The sequence below is a fragment of the Ixodes scapularis genome, unplaced genomic scaffold (assembly GCF_016920785.2).
Source record: "Ixodes scapularis isolate PalLabHiFi unplaced genomic scaffold, ASM1692078v2 PGA_scaffold7__128_contigs__length_106722199, whole genome shotgun sequence".
Lineage (NCBI taxonomy): Eukaryota > Metazoa > Arthropoda > Arachnida > Ixodida > Ixodidae > Ixodes > Ixodes scapularis.
The window spans coordinates 38800729-38813492 of record NW_024609882.1 but is presented as its reverse complement, the minus strand read 5'-3'; positions in this window follow the sequence as shown (position 1 = coordinate 38813492).

The window sequence follows — 12764 nt, the reverse complement described above, 5'->3', positions numbered from 1 at the left end:
TCCGGATCGCGCAGGGGGGTAAAGGTGGGTGAGGAGGAGTGGCAAATACCGTGCGCCGACATCCTGGGTCCCGAGTGAACGAACGCAAAAGAGAGCGACAGAACACGAGAGAAAGAAAGCAACGTTGCCATGGTAACGCGAAGAGTGAAAACTCTTAGCAATATAAACAGTGATAATTTAATGTTGTAAACTAAATTATGAGCTATTCTAACGCTTATAAAAAGCAATAAACTCATTACGCTGCATTAACTTCCCTTCTGTCGAAATCTCGGAAATCTGGTGGTTGCGCAGTTTCGTATTCCTCAACCGCGCCCAGCCGCGCCCCACTGGCGAAGCCGGGTATATGGTTTAGTTTAGCGTTAACGCGAGGCCGTACATCTGCGCGCTTTTCAAAAAGAAAGCTTCGAAAGGAACGTGAATATCTTTCCACCGGTAAGTTCGTGAATTGTTGAAGTTCACGAAACTGCTCTGATGATGTAACCGTGTTTGGGACCCAGAAGGTCTGCCTGCATGATCCGCCGCTTGCGGCAGCCAGAATGTATGGGAAAATGGCGGACCTTTTCCTCTAGAGTTAGTATGTATGATCTCTATGGGATCGCGGGACTCACGCGGCACGGAACTACAGTAGTGGCGAAACCACGCGGAACTGTGTCGACGTTTTCGACGTTATGGAAATCGCAGGAACTGCGTCCAAGACAGGCAGGTTTTGCTGCCGGCTGCCTGGGTGCCTTCCGTGCTGAGTTCTGTTCTGTTTTCCGATGCCGAGTGCAACCGGCGTTCAACGTGGTTCTGTATTTGTGCGTGTCAACAACATAGCAGCAACATCGTGGTGGCAGTGTTGTGGGTTGTGAACAGAAGACTGGAATTATTTCCGATGTGACTGTGTGTTCGCGTATCAGTGGTGTAACAACAAGATGAGATCGTAAACCGTCGGGCATTGATGCCGCTGGTTGGGCCGCGATCGGAGGGGGCGGAGTGTCGCAGGTTGACATTCCGCTTTACAGTAAAAAGTTTAATACCACTTGAGGGATTAGGTGCAGTCGATCGACGTGCGGATAGTCATGTTGGAACGCTGGTCTGAACAGTAAGCTCCTATCGTACAGTGGTCAATGTGACTGTCGGTTGTCTCGTCCCCGAGGGCGATTGCGCTCTGTGGAAAGGACAACACTACGAAATCTGGACAGAAAGTACGTATATTTACACTGGGGAATTTTAGCATTAAAAAACAATAGTAGGTAAAACCGAAAATAAAAAAGCTACCCTTTATTTTCCTGTTTAAATATACTACGGTTCCTGGAGAAACTGCCAGCCAAGTGGCGCACTGGGTTGAGCGCTACAACTTTTCGAGCTCGTTACGGCGTAGCTCCGTACACTTAACACCTGCCGCAAGTCGCGGCTTTGACTGCATTCAAATTGATCGAAAAGCGATTTCTCAGCCCATGAATAATCACTTCCAGCTAAGTGAATATCCGCTCTACGGAGATTAATTCAAGACGGCAATTGCAGCTTTGCGCGAACAGCACAAATAGAAAAACAAACACTACAAGAGAAATGCAGGCTACGTGCCGTGCGGGGAACGGCACGTCGTACCCTGCGGGGAAACAAACTCATGGCTTCGAACGGCATTGGAGCGGCTTGATTTATTGGCTTTCAAATAATTACGGCATGATCGAGCGTTTGCGTTTTAATAAGAGATTCATCCCCTGAGCCATTCAAAATATTCTCAGAGGTATGACATTGCTGAAAAAAATCAACATGCTGGGAATATTTTTTATTGCCCATTCAGTCACCGAGAAATTCCGTACGTTCAAACGACCAGTATAAAAGACGGAAACGCAGAGTACAGGTGTAGGGGGAGGAAGTGGCCGAGTGGGCTAACGCGTCTGAGCTCGGAGCGTGGAGCGTGGAGCGAAAGCTTCCGCTGGGAACCTCCTGGGTTCGATCCCCGCCGCCGTTTCGATCTGGATGAGTTTCGTACCGGCACGCGTTCGTGTGATCCCCCCGGAGTGGCGGAGTTGCCACTCCGGAGTTGGAATGATTTCGGAATAATTCCGCATTTTCACGACCCCGGAATGGAATGGAATGGGAATGGGATGGCGGCAATGCCGAGGGGAATGGAATGGGAATGAAATTAGGTGCCTTTTGCCCGGAATGAAATGGAATGGGCACAATTCTTCTTTTTTTTTTTTTCAGTGTTTACGGTCAGCTGAACTGAGCCAGTCAGCGAGTCAATTGCTCAGAAATCAAATGAGCGGGAAACTGCTAGCCCGCGTTCGGAGTTTTGTTCGGAGTCTGACTGTACGCATGGGGGCACTTTACGTACGGAGGCTGTACGACTGTACTTATGGGAGTACAAGGCTGTCAAACTGCAAGCTGCAATGTGCTTTATTCTGAAATCCTTTTTTTTTTCCTGGGGAAACGCGGAAAGGGGCGAAAAAAAGGGGGGGGGGGGTGTCACCTTAAAGGGGCACTGACACATCAAAATCATATTTTTTTTTATTATCCGAAACGATTGAAAACGATGCCGGGACATTACCCTCAAAATTTGAGATTTGGGAATTCAGTATTCGTGAAGTAAAAAAACAATTTCCAAATGCCGAATTCGAAGTTCCCGCGCGATCGGCGCCGGTGCCTTGACGTCAAAAATCGCGGAGACCTGAGAGTCGACTTCCTTTCACCTCTCCCTGCTGTTGCCATGGCGACCCAAAGCGAGGAGGAAAGGAGCGAGCGCCCGGCGTTGCGGCGGACCGGTTTTGAGCGGTGTCGCCTGTTTTCCGTTGGAGGATACAAATCCAGGAGACGGCACCACAACGAACTCCCGATTTTTGGTATTTCAAAAAGAAGGGCCGTAGTGCGTTCGCAATTGCGTTAAAAAACATGTTTTAGGATTGCCGTAATTAAATGTTATGGAGATGTCGCCTACAAAGCTTCTAAATTTCCTGATTTTTGACGTCACCGATCAAAAGAAGCGAGGAGGCGAGACGCGGGAAAATTAAACGCCAAAAATAAAAAGGCGCGCGCGCGCGCGGGAAAATTTTTTTTCGCGATGCGGTTTTTTTTGCGTGTCTATGACTGCAACGTGCATCGTTTTAGACAATAAAAATAAATACGACCTTTGGGGTGTCAGTGCCCCTTTAACGAGGGATCCGCGCGCCGCACTTCGACCAGCAAAGAGTCGCATGCGGCTCGCGAGCCGCGGTTTGGCCACCCCTGGATACGGTCCCTCGTGCTGCGCCGCAGAGGTTGCATTTTGTCAGAGGATGTGTTCTTGTCCCTGTGCATGGTGTCGCTTCCAGCAGTGTACTAGTCGTGTTGCTGTGCAGGTATTTAAAGAATACAGTAATATAGCTTATTTCTGCGCTCTTATCAAACAAACACGCTGGCCGTACGTGTATGTCCTAGAAGACAAATGCCAAAAAGTTTGCCAAAAAAATTAGTGTATTTAAGTTTTGCTGTTTGTTACGAGCTACCTGGTCGCGAGACTGATGTTTTAAACAAGCATCGACATATCAAGGGGCTTTCTCGATGTTTGCAGTACATTTTCAATAAACACTTTCTGCCACCAGCGGTCCGCTTTGTAAAAATCGGTGGTTTTTTGAGGAATTTAGCTTTTTTTTTTTTTTTTGGCAATTGTTTCTGCATTTGATAATGTCAGCTTTATGCCGCTTATGCCGGCAACAAAATGTAGCTGTCAAGTGCCAATTTTTACGTTTAGGAATTGAAGGAATGGAATGCAACGATTCAGCCATTCCAGGAGTGGGAATGGGCTCAGTGTCTCCATTCCTAGGAATTGAAAGGAATTGAATTATCGAAAACTCTAATTCCCCGGAATGGAATTGGAATAGAATGGGGGTGCCCATTCCGCAACACTGATCACTACTGCGTGATACACGTTAAAAACCCCAGGTTAGCGGTTGTACTGCAGTGGCTAAATTTCTCATCTACAGCTAAGAGACCGATTACCCGTTGAGGCGCATCTCCATCGAGGCTGTATGAACATAAAGAGCAAACCAATTTTTTACACGTGTAGTGTTCCGGTTAGTGTGGTGTGCCGTTGTACTGATGTTTGTATGTGCCATGTATGTGTATGTGCTCAATGTATGTTCACCTGATGTTTGTACTATGAGTAATAGTAGAGGATCCCCAGGCGCAATAGTGGCCTGAGGAAATACAAGTATCTTTTGTAGAATATGAATTGGGCGGTACCTAGCGCCACCTAGCCTAGCTACTTGCAATTACTCTGCTTGACCCTGCCATCTGGTGGCCAGCGATTTAACCTTCTTTCACGCTACTCGATGAGCAGCGGCTTCGAGTTTGTTCTTTCGAGAGCGGCTTTTGCTTTCGCGGATTGAGTTTTCCATTTTCGTGATGTGCGGTTGACGAAGGAATTGTGACTCGAGGAACATCAAATGTAAAAACTGTGAGTGCGGAAGCAAGCTGGTGGATGTTGATCGTAATGTAGAAAACCCGAGACTGTGGTAAAAGCAAGGAAACGGAGTCGAAGAAGAAAGACAGGGGAAAAGAACGTCTCAAACTCCCCCCACAGGGACAGAGCTGAGTTTGAGACGTTCTTTTCCTTTGTCTTTCTTCTTCGACTCCGTTTCCCTGCTTTTACCACAGTCTCGGGTTTTCTACATTATGACCAAAGGTAAGACGCAAAGTGCGCGAAGTAACTGGGTATCGGTTGTCTCCGTTTAACATCGCAGTGCTGTCGACGAGACAACTGAGTAACTGCTTTCGAAACGCAAGTTTCTGTACCTGTGGGGGGAATCTGGCTTCGGAAATAAACACAGTTCCCGAAAAGCTCGTGTTACGCTTTTATTTGCTGCTCCTCTCGTCCCGTACAAGAGACGTAGCGTTCTCGTTAAGCGTTATTGAGCTCGATTTGCTCGATTCGGGGCCGCCATATTGAGATGCAGGCGACGGAGGAACTAGTTGCTCCCCTGCTTCAGGGACGAAAGTTTCTCCCTTTCTAAAGGAACATAGGTTACAAGACCGTTCCTTCCCTAAGGGAGGACTATCCATACCCTTTTTTCTAAGAGTGTACCACCTCGGCGGGGTTAAAATCCGCGATGTTTAGTCTGTGTGCAAGGTCGCTGACGGCGGCCCCCAAGTCTTCCTAATTCGCGTAAGAAATGCCATGTATTTCTATATTGCACCGTGGGCAATACTGTTCCGTCGAGTTGATGTTGGTTTGTAGTTGCTTGATTATAACGGTTTGCTCAGACACGGTGGCCGGGAGTGCTCCAACTTTGGCTCTCAGTAGTTTAACTTCTTTATCATTTTCTGTTACAAGTTTCATGGTAGATTCATACTTCTTCACCGACTTTTGAAGGCTTCTAATTGTTTCTTTTATCGCATCTACTGATGGCTTTAGGAAAAAGAGCTCTTCTACCTTGGCAGAAAGATCTGGGAGTCGATCAGGCGTTTGCCTTCAGTGAATGGAGTATTTCGACCTTGGTGTTTATTTCGTCTAGTGCCGTAGGGCCAATTTCGCTAACAGTTGGTGTCAAAAGTTCTCTGGAACCTCCGGCACTCATCTTGCATTCACGATTCCTGCACGTACGGCAGTTCCATTTTTCGCGTGGCGGAGCAAATTGATTTGAAAATTCTGTCCGCAATTCCGGAGCATGCCTCAAGGTGGTAAACATAATTGCAGGAATTGCATTTCAAGAAACTTCCATCACTCGGCACTGATTTAAAGCACACAGTACAATCAGTGTCGTCTCACTCAGATACGACTTGTTCAGTTGCAATATTTAAAAACACAAACATAAAGATACAACGATTCAAACGCACTTGTTGCAGTGGACGGCAAAGTTGAAAATGCAAACCAATAAAGCATGGTTACAAATACAGATTCTCTCCTGCCAAAAACGACACAGTTAGTACCGAGGCGATGACGGACCGCCGACTGCGCCGATGAAGCCGTGGGAGCAGTTCTTGTAGTGACGGATTCGGTTTCCCGGATGACGGTTCACCACGTGGCAGCAACAGCGTAGTCGCCGAAAAGCTGCGTCAGGTCCACTTTTTCTGGTGTTGTCCGGGTGCGAAGGTGACGCACCCGAAGACCAGGACACGCGGAACTGCTTTGCCCAGCCGAAAACGACACAGCTAGTACCGAGCCGATGGTGGGCCACCGACTGCGCCGAAGGAAGCTTTGACGACCAAGCTGTCGTACAGATTAGTTTAATTAAGTAAAGGAAAGGTTACATGGTCGGACGTGTAGTCTCTCGAACATCGGGCTGGCACGTGAATGAGGTCGATGATGTATCTCGCGATGTGGATGCTCTCATCACATCTCCCTCTTTTTGCACATTCGTACAACTGGCTTGACTGTACGGCCTGATCTTGTGGTGGCGTGCCTTGATTGGTTCTGCACTGATAGAGTATTTCAACTTGAGGCCTTCGGGTCTTGTGTTAGGCTTGAAACACATGTTCGTGGAGGTTCCCATTCTGCTTGTGTTGAACGAATAAAGGAAGTGTTTCGTCGGTATTGTCCACTTCTTGTTCGAACCCAGTAAGACCTAGGCGTGGATGCACTCTTTACGATAACTCCGGGAGTCCAGTGGCGATTGTCCTCCCACATCCGAACTTTGTCACTTCCGTCTTCGGTACACTTCTTCAGTATATTCTTGACAACTTGCACGGCACGTTCAGCCAAGCCGTTGGATTTCGGATACCTCGGGCCGGAAGTAACCTCGGGCAGGAAGTAACGTGGTCAAATCTCCACTTGCTCTTGAAGTTTTGGAATTCGCGTGCAACGAAGCATGTTCCATTGTCAGATTCAACAATCCTTGGGATGCCGTGAGTTGAAAACCATCGCTTCAGAGATGTGATGACTTCACTTGATGAGGCATTTCGTAACACACTGTAGTCAATGAAGCCAGAGTAACTGCCCACGATAGCTATGTTTGTCTTCCCCTTGAAGTCAAACAGGTCAATAGCAACCCTTTCCTTGAAAGCTTGGAACGTCGCCTTCCATCATCAGAGATTCGCTCGGTTATTTCCTCCGTTTGGACTCACAGATGGGACAGGGAAGAACCAGGTGTTTGATATCTTCTGACATGCCCGGCCAGTAGATTGATTCTCTTGCTCGTTTCAGACAGCTAGAAATTCCCAGGTGTCGGTTACGAACCTGTTCCAGGACTCTCTTGCGCCATGTCTTTGGTATGACGATTCTCTCGCTTCGACAGAATCGTCATACCAATTTAGCGTACGGCATGCCTGCCGTCCACTAGATTTATTCACTTTTGAAAACTACATATGTTGCTTCTCACCATCTTTAAAATATGGGAATTCCGAAAGTATTGGAATCACGTAAACGTAGGGGTAGCCAGTGCGCAGCACGACAAATATCGTCTAATGGGGAGGTGGCGCCCTGGGCGGTGGTTGCGTGAAGCAGGCGCAACTGCGCCAACGTATAGGGAAGTCAGTTATTGGGCAGGAGTTAACAGTATAAAGGAGGCTAGGGGTGTGTATTTGTAATAGAACCCTATGCTAAGACACACACATGCTTTACGTCTGGAAAAAGTCTGTCTTCGGACAAGCTGGGTAGGTTCCCTCTTTTGCTAGAAAGGCAATGTTTATCCGAACTCAAACAATAATGTGGGGTTAAAAAGGCCAAAAAATGGTTCTGTTAGTTTTACTAGATGCTGCCCAGATTGAATTATTAACGTCCACTAGAACTACAAAATGCGCACGCATTTTCTTTTACAACCGCGTGGCTGTACTTGTGTCACTCTTGCTTCAATATGGTTGCTTGAAGTAAGTTAAGATTCAAACTTAACATCGATCCATGGCCCCTTTAGTCTCGCAGTGCTTGCAGCTTTCATTGTGGTGCTCACGTTTTGGTGTAATAAAGCGCGTAATCTCTTATACTCCAGGCGAATCGTTTTTTCCTCTACATTGACATCCATTTTAATTTTACTGCGTTCCAACTTGGATAATTGTGCGAACTGTACCGGCATGCGGGCTCGGTATCGCTACTGCGTGATGCACGTTAAAAGCCACAGACCAGCAGTGGTATTGCACTGTCTAAATATCTCATCTACAGCGGAGACGCAAGACGCCCACTCAGACGGACACGCCACTGTCTAAACATAGACACGACACACTTATAGTGGCCCCAATGAGTTAATAAAGTGTCTGAGTGGGGCACGTGACAATAGACCGCCGGAGTGAACACCTGTAGTGCGATGACCTTTTTCGTCAGTGCACCTTTCGTCGTTTTTTAAGTTCATTCGAAATAAAGTACAGAGTCTAACAGAAAACGGATGTAGTTCGGACCTCGGATGTCCAATGCTTTTAACTTCACTCGCAGCGCAAATAAAATAAGCCTTTCCCTCCCCCATCTCCATGTCAAGTGTTCGCAGCAACCCTTCGTTGCCCATTCACGATCTGGGTTACACGTTATCTTTGGCGACTTGATTCCGTTCACCGAGACTCCGATGCGTAGTGAACACACCCACTGACTGCCTTTCAAAAATTGTAAGCACGTCTTTGATCATGTCTCATACAATTTGAAGACCCACAGAATGTCTTGCAAATAAGCTGGGCACACGACGTGTGAGTGTGACCTCATAAGATCACATGACGTCACCGTTACGTGAACTCATGGCGTAACGTGGCACTGTTAAGATGACATGACAACCGAACTTGAGGTCAAGTCACGTGACTGCAAGGTGTGACGTAAATCAAAGAGTAACATGAAATCACGTTGTCATGTGACGTCAGGGTAATGCGCGACACTCTGACGTCGAACTCATGTAAGCGCTATACCTCCTACGAGTCTATATTGCTCATATGACCTTGACATCTGTGTCGGTCGAGCGTAACGCTGGAGCGTAAGGTGTCGCTTTTATCACAATACCCAGCTTCATAACGCATTCTGTGTTGAAAAGGACAAGAGGCCATAAACCACGGGCGTAAATAATAAATAATATTGTTGTGTGTAAGTTTATGCAGCCGGAAGTTAGTCAGCCACAATGGGCGTCTAGAATGTCAGCTGTAGATGAGAAATTTAGCCAGTGCAGTACAACCGCTAGCCTGGTGCCTTTGACGTCCATCAAGCAGTAGCGATGCACGGGTGCGCTAGCTCACTCGGCCACCGATCCCCCTGCTAATACCGTGCATGGGCACAGATTCCTAAATTATCTTTTGGATAGCCCCGCCTGGGCCCTGGAAACGACACTGTTCACTTGCTCTGTCCATGTACAGTCCTCGGCAAGTATAACACCTAAATATTTATAATATGGTTCCATTCTAATGTTTTCATTCTTAATGGACTACTGATGAGTCAATTTATTATGCTTTATTGTGAAGCACACATGAACACACATCATATTGTTACAACACTATGATTCAATTCTTTTAAGATCTCTCATAAGCTATGTAGAATCGGTTTTACCAGACACCGCACAGTCACAATCATCGGCAAATAGACGTATTTTCGATTCGATTCTTCGGGAAATATCACTAATATAAATGAAAAAGAGAAGCGGTCCTAACACAGACCATTTTATCACGCCAGATGTGCTTCACCAAGGGACTGCGGGATAGTACGACCGTCCCACAGCACGTAGTGCACAGCCCCCTGCTGCGTACTTGAAAATGGTGGGCGACACACGGCATGGCAACGGCGCTCACGCCGGATTGGCTGCCCTGCCAAGGACGCTGTGTCATCACACATAGCAACCCGAGGTTGCTGAGCCGGCCAGCCGGCCGGCGTTGCGTGTGTATCACTGGGACGCGTTTCAAACTACTCCAGCCCCCCCCCCCCCCCCCCCCCTTCCCCTCCTCGTTCACGCCGTTACGCGGCGACGTTGCGCGTGTATCACAGGGGCGCGTGAACGGGAAGAGGGGGGGGGGGGGTTAAAACGCGCCACAGTGATATACGCGCAATTCCCACTGCCGGCAGGCGCAGCGCCCGCGCGTTGCTATGTGTCAGGGCTGCGCAGAGATACTCCAAAAAGTGTTCGGGAATACAAGTACTGAGATACATGTGTTTTAAGGCCCAAAATACAGATACTGAAATACATTGGTCTTTCATGCAACGGGATATCCCTAAGATACATCTGTAAAGCCGGCGAAAAAGTATTCCGGAAGACAGATGCAGACACTTATAGAAATGCATTTGTTCCTGAACGGTGCTAGGTGGGGAGGATGTAGTTCGTGGCGAATACGAATGGTAATTTATGCTTTTGCTCTTTTTTTGTGTCATTTTATGCTGTTCCTGTTACCTCGAAATCTTTATTTATCATTAACGCCGCTAAAGAAAACATGTCACCCCCTTTGAACCACATAGTTACAGAAGGGTAAACACTGTTTGACATGCTTGACAAACTGTCGTATTATAAGCTTCTCAGTTATTCATAGTGTGGGCAGACTGGACAACTGAACCGTGCTTTTTCTTCGCTCAACTGCTTTACAGCGCTCTCTCTGCTAAATGGGAAAGAGTGGAGGGCTTTGTGAGAGCTGATTTTGTTATTCTTGCCCATAACCTTTTTTAAATCACAGTTGTTTTTTTTTAATGTCGGTGGCTGAGATGAATTATGTCATAGGGCGTGTTCATATCAAAACTTGCGAAGCAATTTGCACCAAACAGATGTTTTTTTTATCTTTTAACTTCATCTAAAAAAGGACAGCAAATATAACGAGATACCTAAGTGTGGCAAAGTATTGCTATAGAAGCGATACATGTTAAATGTATTTCACTACTGAAATACAAACAACGCTTTTCAAGTGCACCTCTATACGGAGATACAGATACTCAAAAGTATGTCTAAGATACTATCGCGATACATTTGCGTCGCGATATTGCCCAGCGCTGTTATGTGTGACATCGCAGCGTCCTCCTCGAGGAGCAGCCTATCCCGTGTGTCGTGTGTCGCCCGTCGTTCACAAATACGCCTGCCCCTATATGATTGGTAAGAAGACAGCCTTCTCGAGGCTTCATATCAGCAGTGATGCAGGAAGCTTGAGCTATAATATAGAGGAAACAGCTAGGTCACGAATTCTGACTTTTAGCTCTTCAATGAAAGACTCACCCAAGTCACGTGGTTCCCAAGGTTGTCTTGATTGCTTTGTTGGCAAAAATCAAAAGTTATTACTTTAGGGATCATATCCCCAGCTTCGAGAGATTCGACGACACAGTCGGTAAAGGTGCGGATTCGACGCCAGGCCACGCCAATTTTTCTGCAAAAACTGGCGTGGTCTTGCGTCTGAAATGTGGAACCAAACAAAGGGTATTTAACGCACACCGTTGGAGTTGCGAATAATATCTATGCTTTTAAACGCGTTGCGGCAACTCGATAGTTGTTGTCGCGATCCTAAGTAACCTTTTCCACGTAAAGATGAACCGAGCAGGAGGCGTACGGAATACCTTTGGTGTAAAATTCTGCGTGTGCGCGAATTTCTCATGTGTAATCGGAACTTAGGCGTGTGGAGAGTATCATAATTCGCAAGGACATGCCTAATATGTCAGCCATCTTAGGGACATTTCAAACGCTTATTCCGAGCAGTTTGTAGCAAAATTTTACGGCAACCTCAAGTGACATGGCTTCTGCAACGAACAGAAACGTTAATTTCATAAATGGATCGTTTAAGTAGCGACAAGTTAAAGTTTGGTCAGTACATCCGCGAGCTATCCGGCATGTGCCTTTTATTTACTGAGCGTTCAATAGCTTCGCAAGATTTTATTTCGATGGCCAAATACGCCGAAGAATAGTGGTAAAACATGATAAAATATTCGCAACCATTATACGCGTAGAAGTCTCAGTGTCCACTTTTTTGTAACCCGCCTGAAGACTTGCATACATCCCCTGATGACAAGCGATGGCTCCCATTGGTGTCGTTACCAGCTTAATCAGCAATTCAGCTTTCTGTAATGGAAATTAGCGCTATCCAGCGCCGCTTTATTGCTGCACTATCGCCAGGATCGTGGCGATCAGCAGCAGTACACAGCTGTTATGTCAGCAGCGATACATCAAGGGATGCATTTAAAAACTCCGTAAACACACCTGTTGGTTTCCTATGCACCTTATAAGATAAAAGTGCCGTAGACGCTTCGGTGTTTATTTATTGGATAAATTGGGGGATGTAGTTTGTGTTTATTCCTTTTTCAAGTATTGGTATTTTTTGCTGATCTGCTTCGGACGGACGCTAAAACAGTGAGTTGAGATGGCGAAAAGATGTGACGAGAAACTAAGATTGCAGGTCTAGGGGATGAGGGCTTTGACAAGAACAGTCCTCGCTGGAGGAAACATTTCCATATATTGGTGTTTTAGAGCGCACCTCTTAGGGACCCGTTTCCGGCTTGAGCGGCGTCGCCGTCGGCGTCGCCGTAGTCGTAACCGCGAGGTCACGTGACCCCCGAAGTCACGTGACCCCCCTTGAGGTACCGTGACCGCCTGAGGCCACGTGACCCCCTAAGGTCACGTGACCCCTGAGGTTACGTGACCCCCCGAGGCCACGTGATCCCCCGGAAGTCACGTGATCCCCCGGAAGTCACATGACTCCCTGAGGTCACGTGACCCCCTTCCCCCGTGGTCACGTGACCCTCTGAAGTCACACGACCCCCTGAGGTCACGTGACCTCAAGGAGTCACCCATCCCTCAGTACGCTTCCATCCTCCTTCTCAAGAGCTGCGCTCCAACCGGCGTTACAGGTAATTGTAAACAGCTTTCATTTTTTTGGTTCTAACCAATTTTTTTTTTGACAGCAAACGGCTGTTTAATGGTGTTTTTCGGTTAAAACCGATTTTC